This window comes from Octopus sinensis, linkage group LG2 (assembly GCF_006345805.1).
Source record: "Octopus sinensis linkage group LG2, ASM634580v1, whole genome shotgun sequence".
NCBI classification, from domain to species: domain Eukaryota; kingdom Metazoa; phylum Mollusca; class Cephalopoda; order Octopoda; family Octopodidae; genus Octopus; species Octopus sinensis.
Genome location: NC_042998.1, coordinates 95,801,731 through 95,818,303, shown reverse-complemented (window position 1 = coordinate 95,818,303; position 16,573 = coordinate 95,801,731). Strand labels below are relative to the sequence as shown.

Genomic DNA, 16,573 nt, shown 5'->3' with positions numbered 1-16,573 from the left:
ATTGTAAAAAATTAATTCAAATGTCTATTCACCCAACTCAGCTGTGATAATGTCTTCTCAACGATCCAACACATAAGTCCGTACACAATAGAAACTGAAATGTATACAAATATTAAAACCCCAAATTTTCAAAAGTAAACTGCATTTTCTTCACCTCAGGCTAAACGGTTTGGACGCAATATCTCTTTAAAGGTTTCTCCTAGGTAAAAAGAAAATGCAAAAACATTTCATCTTGCAAGCACTAAAAGGATATCATCCGAAAATACTGCAGAGAACAAAGCAAATACGACCATTCAAATTAAACCCAACAACAACAATAACAACAATAATTTTTCTTTCTACACCTACAGTAATAATAATATTCGTAATCATAGTAACGATAATAATGATGTTTAATAATAATAATAATAATAATAATAATAATAATAATAATAATAATAATAATAATAATAATAATGCAGTACCAGACAGTAGCTCTCAATGCCCTGATGCAGTACCAGGCAGTGGATCTCAATGTCCTTATGCAGTACCAGGCAGTGGATCTCAATTTCCTTATGCAGTACCAGGCAGTGGATCTCAATTTCCTTATGCAGTACCAGGCAGTGGCTCTCATGGCTTCTGATCTTAACTATGCCCTGATGCAGTACCAGGCAGTGGCTCTCATGGCTTCTGATCTTAACTATGCCCTGATGCAGTACCAGGCAGTGGCTCTCGTGGCTTCTGATCTTAACTGATTTGAAGTGTTATCATATATATTGTTTTGTCTTGGTATAAAAGATGGGCTACAGCAAATATTCTGTTCAATACTACAGATTAGCTTGTCAGTTGTTTGACCTTAACCAGTTAAGCATGTCCCTTAGTGGCTGACGTTATGTGCATCTCTGATCCCAAGCAGAAGTAGTGGGGGAGCCTCGTAGCAGTGTGTTGAAAGGAATTCTTAGATGTTTGGATAATTCACCTTTGGAAGCATGGGTGGTTCGTTCAACATCCTTAAACAATCTTTATTCAGGGACCTTTTGAGCGGGATGGGCTACTCAATCAGAAGAAAATTCTAACTGAGCCCCACCTACAAGGTCATGCGCTGTTTATCTTGATATGAGATCACCATGTCGCGCACATATGGTTGTGATGCATGTGCCTAGTGTACCCTTATCAGACGGGTAGTCATGATGGGTATACTGGTCTTCGTATATTTCACCTCAGTGTCACTTTGATGGCATGCACTGCTCTCTCACTTAATAATAATAATAATAATAATAATAATAATAATAATAATAAAAAGGGTAAAGACCCCCTTCGGTCAGGCACTGACCATGGGTTTGCACCTAGAGAGATACCCTCTGAGGCACAAGTCTGGGCAAGGTTGTTTTTTATGGAAGACCAGCAGTCGCCCATGCATACCGGCCTCCCCTCTCCACGTCACCGATGTTGTCCAAGGGAAAGGCAAGGGCCGATACAGCTTGGCACCTGTGACGTCGCAACTCATTTCTACAGCTGAGTGAACTGGAGCAACGTGAAATAAAGTGCCTTGCTCAAGAACACAACACGCAGCCCCGTCCGGGATTCGAGCTCACAACCTCACGATCGTAAGCTCGACGCTCTAACCACTGAGCCATTATAATAATAATAACGAAGTTAAAAACCAGAAAAAAGGACAGAAATTATCTGACTGGCAGGAGAAGGCATTGTGTGGTGGATTCCCAAACATAGTTGCAGCTAATAGCAATAGTGAGACATGGGTATGGTTGCAGAAAGGAAAGCTGAAAAAAGAGGCAGGAAGTTTGTTAGTAGCTGCACAAGATCAAGCATTAAGGACTAATTAGATAAAAGCCAAGATAGACAAAAACCAGGTAGATTCGCAATGTAGGTTATGCAAATCAAAAGAGGAAAGTGTTACTCATATAGTAAGTGAATGTAGTATACTAGCACAGAAAGAACACAAGCAAAGATGTGACAACCTAGGGAGAGTAATTCACAGGGAGTTATGTAGAAAGCTAGTATTTGAACATACTAATAAATGGTATGAGCATGAACCTAGTAAAGTGTAATAAAGTAAGAAATACAAGATGTTGTTAGACTTTAACATTCAGACTAACAGAGTATAGAAGCTAGAAGGCTTATTTAGTAGTAGTAGATAAAGAAAACAGAAAGTGCCAAATAATTGACTTTACAGTCCCAAATGATAAAAAAATCAATATGAGAGGAATAGAAAAAAATAGCAAAGAACCCGGACCTAGCCATTGAATTACAGAGACTGGAAAGTGCGGATACAATGTATCCCAGTAGCTACTGGTGCATAGGGAACTATCGTTGAAGATCTGAACAGATGGATAGTGGAAATAGGCATAAAACCCAGTTTAGTACAGCTCCTGAAAATAGTGTTATAAAGGACAGCTAGGATACTAGCCCGATGTTAGGATTTTTCTCTTCCAGCAGTATAATCTGTTGTGTGTATATGAAACTAATAATGATAATAATGATTTCTTTATTAACCACAAGGGTTTACATTGAGTAAAACATGGACAGCACAAGACGCAACAAAGAATGTGTGTGTGTTATTGTGAGGGTTTTGCATGTAAACAAAACCAACAAAATTTTAAACATTAACAATGTGTGATCCTCAATAGGGAGGAGATATTCGAGGGCTGCTCATGGAAAAATCTCATAAAAATCCCATGAGCGCCCCGACTTTTGGGGTAGGTGTCTTTTTTCCTTTCCTGTCTTTATTATGTTCAACTACAGGCGTATGCTTAGGGCAGGGTGGTTCACCCGCGCCATTCTTGCCATTTTCATCCAACTTTCAGCAAACTGGCTAGAAGACAACACTTTCTTCTCTACCCTTATTTTCTTTTTCAACTGAAACTTGGAAAAGTTGCTTAGGGATTGGCCAAAGAGAAAAGTCTTTGTCTTCAACCCCTTCAATCACGTCTACCATACAACCTCTTTCGCCAGGCCACCAGGCATATAAACACTGTCTTTCTTTCTCTGTTAAATGAAGGCGGCGGGGCGATCTTCACGATGGATTCAGTTGACAGCCGGATCCGTCCCACACACAACAGCAGCTGTTCGACATAAAACCAAAGGTCAGCAAAGCTCGGGCACTGGACGTGTGCATGCAGAACCGTCTCGTCGTCCTGCATGCATCTCGGATATGCTCGGCAAAGTGCCTCGGTAACATTGTCAGGCCAGAGATTTTTGGAAATTATCCATCGCCCTCGGCCCGAAAGTTCTCCGGAAAAGAGGGGCTTGTTGATCTTTTCCGACGCCCAAAGTCTCCCCAAGAACGCGTCGCACTTTTCCTCCACTAATCTTCTATAAAAAGCTAAAGTGGAATGATAAAGTTCAACCTTTTAACTAAGTTTAATTTCTACGCATGTATTATGTTGTCGCTATTGTTTAATTTCAGCTTTGCTCTGATTAAGCATATCTATGATGAAATGTGTTCCAACCGTGACCATCATGTTTTTTTAGTGTGTCAATGTTTACATTATTCAATATCTCTTATTTACAGCTCTATATTTAAGAGATGAGGAATTATGTACATTATTTACAATTGACGGATATTTGTCCTCATCTTGTTTGTTGTTAACACAACGTTTTCGACTGATATACCCTCCAGCCTTCATCAGGTGTCTTGGGGAATTACTCAAGATACCTGGTGAAGGCTGGGGGATATATCAGCAGAAAACGTTCCCCAAGACACCTGATGAAGGCTGGAGGGTATATCAGCCGAAAACTTTGTGTTAACAACAAACAAGATGAGGACAAATATTCGTCAATTGAAAATAATGTAAATAATATCCCTTATTTAAGACCTCAGTGAGGAATCTAAAGGAGAATTGCTAGCTCTTTCTAATAGGTTCTAAAAGAGGTTCTCTCGTAAGCCCATGTTCATTATCAAATACTCTGTTGATGACGACATGGTGTGATTTAAGGAAGAGCTGCATGCATTTCTAGCCATGCCTTCAAGTCTATTTGTCTGTCTGTTTATCTTTTTTTCTGTCTGTCTGTCTGTCTGTCTGTCTGTCTGTCTGTCTCTCCTACTCCTCCTTCTCTCGCGTTGGCTTGCGTAAAACTATGTTGCTAGTCGAGATGAGGAGTAGTAGGAAGGTGGGAGTATAGACGAAACTAAACTAGAAACGGATCAGGGATGGTGTAGTTATGTCATGAAAAGTACATCTGAACATATTCAGAGACTCACTGAGGGTGCGGCAATTATTTGAGTAATTTTGCTTAGTTTTTCTATTTGTGCGTAATGGCCGATGTAATTTTAAACTATGTCATTACTAGTAACTACGTAATCGGTGAACTGATGCAGAAAGGTGTCATAAAAGCTGTCCGAAATAACTTCACATTTGAAAGCTGATCAAAATGATTTCATTTGATTAGTTTTTTTTTTCCTGATTCTTTTAGCCCCAAACAAAAGTCTAGGCCAGTGTAGTACAGAGAAGACAAAGGAGGAGCTTACAAATTCAATTCTGTCGGTTGACAGAGAGCTTAAAGAACTGAAGAATATCATAGATCAGAGGAAACCAAGATCAAAGCATTGTGTTCGAGAGAGCAGCAGTATCGTGAAAAAAAAACAATTAGAATGATTATTTTTAGATAAAAAATATAAATAAACGTGGGCGGAGCTTTGGAAGAGATATCCCATACGTCAAAGAGACAAAAAAGGTGACAGATGTGAGTTATGGGGTGCGGTGAAAATGTAAAAAGTTGAGATTTTAGGATTTTTTTCTTTATATATATATATATGTGTGTGTGTGTGTGTGTGTGTGTGTGTGTATCTATATATATATATATATATATATATAAATATATATATATATATATATATATTCTTGCTTGTTTTTGTTTGAATTGACTATATATGTGTATATATATAGAGAGAGAATTCATAAAAAAAAAACAAAAGACGAAGACAGGTGGTGTAGACAACGAACAGATGTATTAGTTTAATGCTCGGGAAGTGAAAAAGTCTTTAACATTTTCTTTTGGTACCAAGTCAAGGTTTGATTGGAAACCTTCGTGAAAATCAGTTTTTCCACGTTCTTTTACCATTATTTTCTTCTTGTTTTCTCTCATTATTCTTTATCAAATGTTGCTGAAACGATTTTTATATTTGGTTATGAACATTCTGCCACCCACCACAGTATCAGGGTTCACTGTAAAACATTCCTGTTCCTCATCTTTAGCAGCCCCTCGCCATTCCCCTGTTCCTCCTGTCTGCTCTTCTCTCTGCTTTCAACTCCTAGCTCCCTGTTTTCAACTCCGACCGTCCTTTGTAGTCCATCCGCAGGGTCTCTCAGACTCTCACCAATCCGAGATATTTCTACTCCAGTTAATGTAACCCTTCCTCCTAACCACTCTCACTTAGTTCATTAGTTTATTTTCTGACATTTTCCATCCAAAATTTGAAGGTACATCAGCCTACTCCACGACTTCTATCCAGCTTCGCTCTTTCATGACATTCAATAAGTATATCGTACTCTTCCATCCTCCACTTATGTCTGTTTTTGCGCGCACCGTGTACGTGATCTGTTGTGACATACCAACCGTCCGAGGCCAGCTCACTGCCCCTGACGCGGGGAGTTTTGGACGTCCCGTGCGGGAAATCTTCACCATGATCGGCTATAGCTTCATTCTCACCGTTAATTCTTTTCTTGTTGTGTTGCATCATGATTTCTTGAGTCGCTCGTGGGGTTCCTACAAGAGTTGCTGAGTTCCCATCTCTCTCTTCCTCTCTTTATTTGTATATACACGCGCACATGTATGTACATACACATATATATAAATAACGTTCTTGCATTGTGTCGCCTCCATAACCACAGTGATTATCATTACCGCCATCGTTCTACCTATAGTATTTAAAATTATCAATAATAATATGAATCCCGGTATATTGCAGCAGATCTTCACCTTTCACTCCTTATATAATGGTCTATACTAATTAGTCCGCTGCCACAATTCTTTCTTTTCATATACAGTCTGTTTACGTTTGCAGCTAACACTTAATACTATCTTTTGCGCGCCCTGTATGAATGGTAATCCAGGGGTCATTCTCAACTAATTTTTAGTTCCTTTACTGGTCATATCATGTGCTCCACAATCACTGGTTTTGTAACCGTCTTGAGAGTAGAAGAAAGAGAAGCAGCTTGGTGAATAGACCAAATTCTATTATTCTGTAAATACATTGGCAAGCGGATCAGCAGTGAACATTCCTGTGTGATAAAAAGACAAAAGAGGTCTCACACCCTTGGGGGTCAGCACATTATTATTATTATTATTATTATTATTATTATTAGTAGTAGTAGTAGTAGTAGTAGTAGTAGTAGTAGTAGGAGGAGGAGGAGGAGGAGGAGGAGTAACAGCTCCAGTTTTTAGTTGGCATTTTTTTATGATCTTGATAATCTTTTAAAATATATTAAATACAGACGGAGAGGTACATAGGTTATATGAACAGACAAATGAAATGGAGACTTTACTCCACTTCACTTCACTTTACTCCCACACAAGGACCTATATGGAGACATGTGTCCACACATATAGAGATACACATACATACATACATACATACATACATACATACATACATACATACGTACATGCATGCATAGGCACACACACATACACTGACCCACACACATGTGCACAAACAAACAAAAAGGAGACCAGTGTAAATAACGGACAGAGTCAAGACTATGGAAAAGTTTGCAAGAGTGTAACGAAAATTTTAGGAAACTAAAAATAAGAAATAAGTAGAAATTTTACCGGTGAGTGTGTTAAATTATAAGGCACAATAAGAAAATGACTCTCCCCAAACACAACAGTATATTAAATAAGCTAATGTCATTTAGTTATTTATAATTTTCTTTATTATTATTATTAAAGAAAACATTATTTATATAACCTATAAAATTACTCTACGCGCAATTATACGCAAGTTTGTTTGCTTTGGTGTGTTCAGTAAAGTAAAGGAAAGAAAATGAAATAGAAGTTTTTACAAAAGCAAGGATGTTGTCCTAATGCTTTCAATTTTTTTTCTCTCTACATTACATTCCAATCGTTGTTATTTCTCACGTTTTCATATTAACCAAAAGAAGTTTGTATTTCTTAATGTCTTTTTAACACGTTTTTAAACACCATTTAATAAACATAGGGGTATTCTGACTTGGATACTGGCGACGAATTGATTGGCAACAAATTAAACTGAACTGCAATTAGTTGCAAGCCGAACACACTGGCGACTCATGATCTCTCAATTCACTGAATTTTCAACTCATAATCATCACGGAGTAATATTTGTACAAATCTCTACAGGAAAGCTGTCTGCAGAGATCTGTTTAATCTATTTGGAGTTAGCCCTCTGTACAAAGACAGCTATATTCATACAGATTATATTATATTTCTTTATTGCCCACAAGGAGCTAAACACAGAGGGGACAAACAAGGACAGACAAAGGGATTAAATCGATTACATCAACCCCAGTGCGAAACTGGTACTTTATTTATCGACCCCGAAAGGATGAAAGGCAAAGTCGACCCCGGCGGAATTTGAACTCAGAACGTAACGGCAGACGAAATACTGCTAAGCATTTCACCCGGCGCGCTAACGCGTCTAGGCGTTAGGAGGGGCTACAAATGTTCAGTCGTATTAATGACAAATACAAGACAAGATATCAAACTACCAATATCAAGCTGTTCGAAAAGACGCTGGAAATTAACGGCTGCTTAACATCTTTTATTTGTCAACAGTCAGCTCTCAAACCCGAAAAAAGGAGCAATTTCCCCAGTACTTGTACCTTGAGGTTGTCAAACTTCAGCGACAGAACAACTACTGCATTCTGCAAAGGTATTCGGGCTATATATATATATATATATATATATAATATATATATATATATATATATATATATATATATATATAGTTGGTTTATTCAGGATTTTAATTATAAAAAGCCTATGGAGGAAATGCCCGCTCAGAACCTGACATTAACAACTGACGCACGTTTGCCAGCTGTCCTACTCACAGTACATGAAATGTTTGTGCGAATTTCCGTCGTCTTTCGGATGGAGTGTACATTCTAATAAGTGGCATTAAGGTTTGGCATTTAATAAAAACACCTACACGAAGGCATTTCATCATTCAAATACTAAAAAAAAAAAAACACTTAGATAAATGCCAGAACAAAGACATTGTCTTTACTATTAGAGCTACAAATCGAAATGTCGGTAGCTTGCAAATCAAAGAAGTTATTATTAGATATTAGGAACCAATCATCAAGAGTGATTTGTTCGTATTCAGCAGGAACTAAACGAAGCCATTGGCTAATCTAGTCACTCCAACCGATTCCCTACAATGCAACATTTCACCTAGCTTTTTCCTTGCAAATACCTGTTTTTTTTTTTTTTATCTCACGTACTGACAATAGAAACATAATAAAATACTCTAAAAAGTGTCACATTAACACAATTTTGAAACTTTCTTTTTATGCACTTCCACATACGGTTTCTATCACTTCGTGATGTCTTAAAATAAGATGTCACGAACATAGAAGCGTCTTCCAGTTACACTCGCTCTTTGAAAGGAATAGCCCATGTTCTTATTTATATTTAACCTATCCTCGGATCAGCTCACCATATACTTCCAAGAATTAATTACAATGCACTACACTACACAGCAGCACAAACAAAACTACATAAGAAAAACATTAGCAGACAAGACATCTATACTCAACCATTCTCAGCCATTTTTTAATCTATGAACCCCTTTGATTACTATTTTATTCTGGTGGTCCCCCATAACCATCCGATGTTTAAAACTAGTTTTATAGAAACTTCTTTCAAAATTTCTATATGGTTTTTCACACATGGACTTGTGTAGGTTGAACTATGTAGAATAGTTAGACAAAGAAATCTAGCTGTTTCTTGCAATACGAACCAAATACATACATCTAAAGCAACATTTTTCAGAGGCCCTTAAAATACTATTGTGGATCTCTATTTTACTATTTTGTTGCATAGACACCCGAAATCTTATATGGACCCTCAGGGGCCGTATGAACCCCGGTCGAGGCCTACTGCTTTATAGAATTTCGCCAAAATACTGTGCTAACCACAGAAACAGCATGTCACAAACAAAAATAAATAGCTGGTTGATGATGTATAAATCCAAAGGTTAAAATTAAAATAGTAAGGTTTATACACCAATCAGTGGGATCTGCACCAAACATACTGATCCTTCGTAAAGGAGGCAGTAATACATTCCAGCTAGAGAGAAACAGGAGTAAAACAACAAACGAAGTGGGAATGAGTGACAGTGAAAGGCGGTAAAGCAGGCGAACAGCTTCCAAAAGTTTTACTCGAAAGACGCTGGTTAGTAAGCAAGTGACTTACCATACAGCCACTCCTGCGCCTATAATATTGTATTACTTGTTTACAAAATAGATATAAGATTTTAAAAAATATGATTAATTTTTATTGTATTCTTTATATATATTGTTTTCGGTATAAAATAAAACAGCAATTTTTATCGTAATTTATAATCACTTTATCAGTTTCATATTCACACACGCGCACACACACAGATATATCAATATAGATATGGAATTAAATATTAAACATTTTTGTTTACAAAATATCGTTTACATCAGTGCTACTCAAAATGGCGGTCCGCGGACCGGTGCCGATGCCACGAGCCATCAGCTACCGGTACGCGGCGAGTTTCCAGAAAAGAAAGAAACATTATAAAAATGCTTATAAAATGCTTATAAAATGCTTATGCAATATTCTCTTTTCTCTTTTACTCTCTTTTACTTTTTTCAGTCATTTGACTGAGGCCATGCTGGAGCACCGCCTTTAGTCGAGCAAATCGACCCCAGGACTTATTCTTTGTACGCCTAATATTTATTTTATCGGTCTTTTTACCGAACCGCTAGAGATAGATAGATAGATAGATAGATAGATAGATAGATAGATAGATACGTGTTAAAAGTGAAACAAAAACGTTTCTCTATTTTATGTCAGATACTTTCACTTTAACAATAAAAATAATGATAACAATTGAATTATATGTAGTAAGTAATAATTAAAATCAAACTAAAGTAACATAACAAAAGTAAAAATAGCAATTGGTATAAAATTGCATCAATGATTTGAACTTGAATAAGTGGTTTCACATGAATGGGAATAAATTAAAAATAAAATTAGCGTGCAGAAATGGAATAGTCCAGATGGATAATAAAATATTAAATTAAAGAAAAGACTATTGTCTATAAAGTATACAATGTAGAGAAAAAAGGTCGCGTTTTTTTGCGCTCTGTAAAATTCGGTTAAAAAAGAAAAAGAACAAAAAGTGAATTGTGGTTGCGGAATGGAACGTCGGTTGGTGCGGTTTTTCGCGTCGCACTGGTTCTGTGCGTCGCACGTTTTCTGTTCGGGAGGCCGTTTTTCGGTCTGAGGCGACTATAAGCCGCCTCTACTAAACGGATGAGATGGAAGGGAGAAATTTCTCTGAAAATTCGTCGACATCTGAGGAGGAGTTGGCGGTGGAAAAAATGGAAAGCACCTACGCAGGTATAACGAAGAAGTCAACAGAAAAAGAGATAGACCTGGCTAAGTTGACGGGCTTCCAGGAGTTCATGAAGGAGGACGAGAACGGAGAGGTCGAGCTGCTGCCTCCAGCAGGGCGCGGAGACTGGTTCCATCGTAGAACCATTAAATATAAAGTATTTATGAATGGAGGTAGAAAAATGGAAGTGATTAACATGGAAGCAATTGAAGAGGCTCTCAAACAGACAGGAGAAGAAATTGTGTACATGACACAAAGGATTAGAATATGGAACCATAATGGTACAATTTAAAAGTGAGAAAGCAGCCAGGAATATAGCAGCCAAGGTGGTGAGTACAGAAAAGATTTACTTGTTCCCCTCGTATTTGAATAGAAGGACCACCAGAATTAGGGTGGTGGGAATACCTCCACACCTAGAGGGCGAATTAATAACGGCTGCGGTTATCAAAGGAAATGAAGATAAAGTGGACATCCTCCACCCATTATGAAATATGAAGGCGTGAGAGGTGCCACACTAGAAATGAACATACAGACGGAGGCGGAAGTTATAGAAAACTTACGGACAGTATAAAAACTGGAAATATTATTATGAGAGTGTGGGTGGAGGGTAGGGCGCCCAGGTGCTACAAGTGTGCCAGAGGGGTCACATAAGAGCCTACTGCCCTCCCCCACCAAAAGAAAAGAAAAGAAATCGGCGCGGAAGCCCCAAAAGAGGAATAAACCAAAGAGAACCAAACGGAAAAAGAAAGAAACGACCGAAGAAGAGGAGATGCAACAAGAGTGGGAAGAAGGAAGAAAAAAGAGAAAAAGAAAGAAAAAGAAAAACTGTGCGAAGCCCCAACCCACCCCAACACCACCCGCACCCTCTGAATCCCACCCTTCCCCTGCAGACAGTGAACCCACCCGCTCCCCTCCAACAAGAAAACAAAAGAAAATAAAATACAGACAGACAAGAGTTTGAAAACGAACCCAGGCCGAACATTTATATTGTGACTGAACAGAAAGAAGTCAAGGGTAATGGAGGAGTATGAATGGTATGAAATGGATGGGACCAGATATGCAGTGCTGGAAAAGAAGAATATAGATGAGTTTGTGTTGAGGTGTGAAAGGGAGAATTGGGAGGTGAAAGATACAAGAATAGTAATGAATCGTGGAAAATATGGAGGACAGTTTCGGAGTAAGAATGGATATGGATGGTCTTCGTATTGGGAATGAACATTCAGGTGACAGTGAAAACAAAAGGACAGTAAGTGATGCTGGCGGAGGGGCCGTTAGCATCGCTTTCAATATATCATTTTTTCATTTTAATATTCATTTGCTCATAAATTTAATCATATTGTTCTATGTCCCCCATGTTTTGTTATGTCCGCCATTCTTCGTAGCCCCTGGTGGGTAATAAAGAAATTACATGGAGGAAAGCACCTTCGAAAAGTATCTTGGTGCGACTATGAAAGGTATCAAATCAGAGGCGGTAAATTCGCCACAATAGAAGCAAGGTTCGAGTCAACGGAGCGTGCAAGGGAGTACTCGACTCGAACTTGCAAAGTGGAAATATTTTATTTTTACCTTTATATCTGGGACGTAGGACGTCCCGGAAAAAAATTGTTATCACTAGCGATATCAAGATATAACTTTGTATTTTGTATTTTATGTGTAGATGTATATATATAGATGTACATGTAATATGTACACATATATATATACATATATACATGCACTAGCACTATGACCCGGCAACGACAGGTCTTTAATGCTATATATATATATATATATTGAGAAAAAGGAGGCAGTTAGAATTTTGGATAATCCTTTATTAGCGCTTTCGTTCGTTTTTCGAACTCACGACAAAATCGAAATCAAAACGGTTAAAACAGGACGTTACGTTGTTCATTTATAAAATCGGTGGATTTTTTTTTTTTTTTTGCATTGATTAGGAGAGGAGAATATTGTTTTTGCTTTTTGGAAAAAAGGAGAAGAGAGAGAAAGCAAAGAGGGGGGGACTAGTTAAAGAGAGAGAGAGAGAGAGAGAGATTTCAGGACATGAACGCTTCAAAACTGACTCCATCATCAAGGCCACACACCTGGTACTAGAAGAAAACACCTTTAGATTTGATAATAAAACATATCGGTAGATAAAGGGCTCGGCTATGAGGAGGCGGTTTGCACCCTCATATGCTAACCTAGTCATGATGTACTTGGAAGAAAAGGTTTATGAGGAAGTAGAGAGAGCTTTTAATTAGGATTACAATAAATACATCATTGAAAAGTGGAAACGCTTCCTCGATGGCTGCTTCATTTTTTGGGACAAATCAAATGAGAACCTACAAATATTTAATAATATACTCAACACACTTCACCCATCCATCAAATTCACGACACAATCCAGTTGCAATGGACTGCCATTCCTGGATATTCACATAAAAATTCACAACTACACAGTCATATTTTATAAGACTTATTTTACAAAAAAAAAACCGGACACGCAACCAATATTTGAGCTTCTACTCTTGCCATCCTTCCACATCAAAAGGAACATCCCATACAGCATGGCAAGACGTATCTGTATTGTAGTGATTGACCCCAAAATACGTCAAATCCGACTCAACGAGTTCAAAATCTTCCTAACAAAGCAGAAACACCCCTTGTGATTAATAAACGATGGAATTAAAAAGGCAATGAAGCTGAACATCGCACAGCTAAGGATACCAAAGGAAAAAATTAATGAAAACACAATTCCATTTATCAATATGCACAATCCTGAGGAAGCCAACATTTTTCACATCATAAACTCAAACTTATCTATACTTCTACAAATCCCCAAAATTAAAGATCTGATTGACAACAACCACTTACGAAACGGTGGACGCCAAACATAAAGCTCAAAAACTACCTCACAAGAGCAAAATTCATATCAGAGAATGAATCAGAATTCTCCATAAAAGAATGTAGTGATAACAGCTGTGGAAAATGCAACAACAACGACTTTAAATACTTAGAATGGGTTCCCACATAAAATCCAAGAGCAGATTCTCATTCAGAGTAAATGCAGATATGAACTGCAAGATGCAGAATCTTATATACTGTACTACTTTCCCCAACTACAAGGAAAATTACATTGGCAGAACAAACAATTCCCTCTGCCAACATGCAAGAATCCACGGACAACGCTTCCGACAAGAGGAATTGTGCAAGATTCCACTGGTGAAGGAAAATTCAAAATCTTTCCCTTTTACAAATCTTCAAGCTATGACCTAAAATTCTGGACAGCAATGGAGCAACATCATCAAAAAATTCTCTGCAAAATTAAATGTTTGGAAGAGAAGCAGGGGATCTACATTATTATTATTACTACTACTACTACTACTACTACTATTATTATTATTTTAATGGTAATGATGATGGATGCAGAACAAACATTTATATTACATTATTACTGTTGTTTCTGAATGTGACTCCAATGTTAATAACATGACATTGATCTCTTTAACTGATCAGATACATATATATATATATATATATATATATATATATATATATATATATATATATAGATATATATATAACGTTGAGATTTTGGCAGCTGTTTTTCTTACAGAACTTACATATACCCGAGAAAGAATATTAGAACCATTTTACCACTGATTAGGAAAGGTATCTAATGTAGCTACTTGGCAAAGTAATTCGTGAAAAAGATCTCTTTTGAATTCTCTTATCCAAGCAAGCAAGAAAAAATCCTACAAAAGAATGAAAGATACTCAAAAATATATTTATGTAGGCCCTGCTTTAGTATATAATTTATATCCTACAGAGTGGCTTCCAGCTAAATATACAATATATATGCGAAACTCATTTATGATGTTTGATTAAATATACATGGGGAATAAACTGAGTTATTCTTTGACATTCTGACTTTATTTTCCTAATTTATGAATATTGTACTAATACTTAATGTTTGTTCATGCAAAACATGGAATTACACAGAAAATGGGAGTTGGCTATACAAGTGTAAAAGGATAAACATTTTCATAGGACTTTGAACTTTGAACTCTTTTATATTTTTTTAGTGATGACCGCACCCTCCCCACTTTTCTTCTTTTTTCCATCCTACTTGACATCTTTGAAAGGTCACCAGCCCTTGGTGATTCTTTATTACCCACTAGGGGCGACACAGAAGGGGACACCAAGAGACATGGGGACATATAACATTATAATTAAACTTTATGAAAATGAATTGTTAAACGAAAAAATGATTAAATGAAAGCGATACCAACGGCCAAAGGTCACCAGCCCTTGGGAGAAAATATGTTTATTTACAGATATGTTAAGTATAAAATGGAAAGAAAGAAAAACAGGAGAAAGAAAAAAAGAAAATGCTTTGTAATTAAATTTCAATGAATTGACCGCATCAAATTGAAAAGAAACCTCCCTGTCTCTCTGTTTGTCTGTCTGTCTCTCTTTCCCTCCCTCTCTCTCTTATTTTCTTTCTCCTTCTCTATCTATCTATCTCCATGCATGCATACATACATACATACATATATATATATATATATATATATATATATATAATTTCAGTAAAACAATTAAGATTCAAGTGAGTTCCAATGAATTCACATGAATGTGGTACTTAACTTAGATGCACCAGAAATCTTTATGGTATTAACCATAAAATAATGTGGGGTGATTATAAACAAGAAAAAAGCAACAAGAATGGATTAATCCATTCTTGTTGCTTTTTTCTTGTATATATATATATATATGTATACTCTTTTACTCTTTTACTTGTTTCAGTCATTTGACTGCGGCTATGCTGGAGCACCGCCTTTAATCTAGCAACTCGACCCCGGGACTTATTCTTTTGTAAGCCCAGTACTTATTCTATCGGTCTCTTTTGCCGAACCGCTAAGTAACGGGGACATAAACACACCAGCATCGGTTGTCAAGCAATGCTAAGGAGACAAACACAGACACACAAACACACACACGCATATATATATATATATATATATACATATATACAACGGGCTTCTTTCAGTTTCCGTTTACCAAATCCACTCACAAGGCTTTGGTCGGCCCGAGGCTATAGTAGAAGACATTTGCCCAAGGTGCCACGCAGTGGAACTAAACCCAGAACCATGTGGTTGGTAAACAAGCTACTTACCTCACAGTCACTCCTGCGATGTATGTAATGTATGTATGTATGTATGTATGTATGTATGTATGTATGTGTGTATGCATGGAGAGGGGGTAGAAAGGCAGATAAATTTCCAAAGTACACATTACGGAATAAAGAAAACAAAAGGAGCTATGCAATGATCTTATAACAAAACTGCCTTCGTAATCTGTATTCTGTATTCCATCTAAATGAACGCTTGCCTTTCTACCTCCATAATAGCTCAACAAGGATGTTCTTATAGCTAACTTTCGATGCCGGGGGTACAATACCTGGATGAAGAGGATGTAGTTCTCATCTGTCTGAGAACTACTTTGCATTTTCTACACATATTATACAGGGGGTGCTGAAAAGTATCGCGAAAGGCCAGGCTGGATGTCCAACCTTTAGAGTTCTTTTATAGGACCACTACAATAAATGTGTGAAGGACCACTCCAATAAATGTGTGAGACTGGGAGGGGAACATGTTGAATAAAATCATAATTAACTGATCCACATGTATTTTCTTTAACCCAAAGCCAGGAACTTTTCAGCACCTACTCGTATGTGTGTGTGTGTGTGTGTGTGTGTGTGTGTGTGTGTTTGTGTGTGTGTATGTGCATGCATGTGTGTGTAAACAAACGAATAAATTACACAGTAACACTATAATCGTTTCATTCAGATATGTTATTGCCATATAACAGCGTACAGGCAGGTATGTTCGATGTGCAACATTTGCCATATTCTGCAGCACGGTACAATCTGAAGATTTGAGAGGTTCTCTGTTATGATAGCGCGCAATTTGCTTTTATAATTATTTTACGCCACGCTGAAGTTCTTTTCAAATTTGGATA

The 16,573-nt window shown here is 37.3% G+C and overlaps 1 long non-coding RNA gene across 1 annotated transcript in view; it reads left to right on the top strand.

Moving 5' to 3' along the window:
* The first annotated feature begins 2,967 nt into the window (after positions 1 to 2,967).
* LOC118762303 overlaps positions 2,968 to 16,573 on the top strand; it is a 17,676-nt gene continuing 4,070 nt past the window's right edge. The window contains exon 1 of the long non-coding RNA XR_004998056.1: positions 2,968 to 3,131. This is a non-coding gene — a long non-coding RNA (uncharacterized LOC118762303). The remainder of the gene's footprint in view (positions 3,132 to 16,573) is intronic.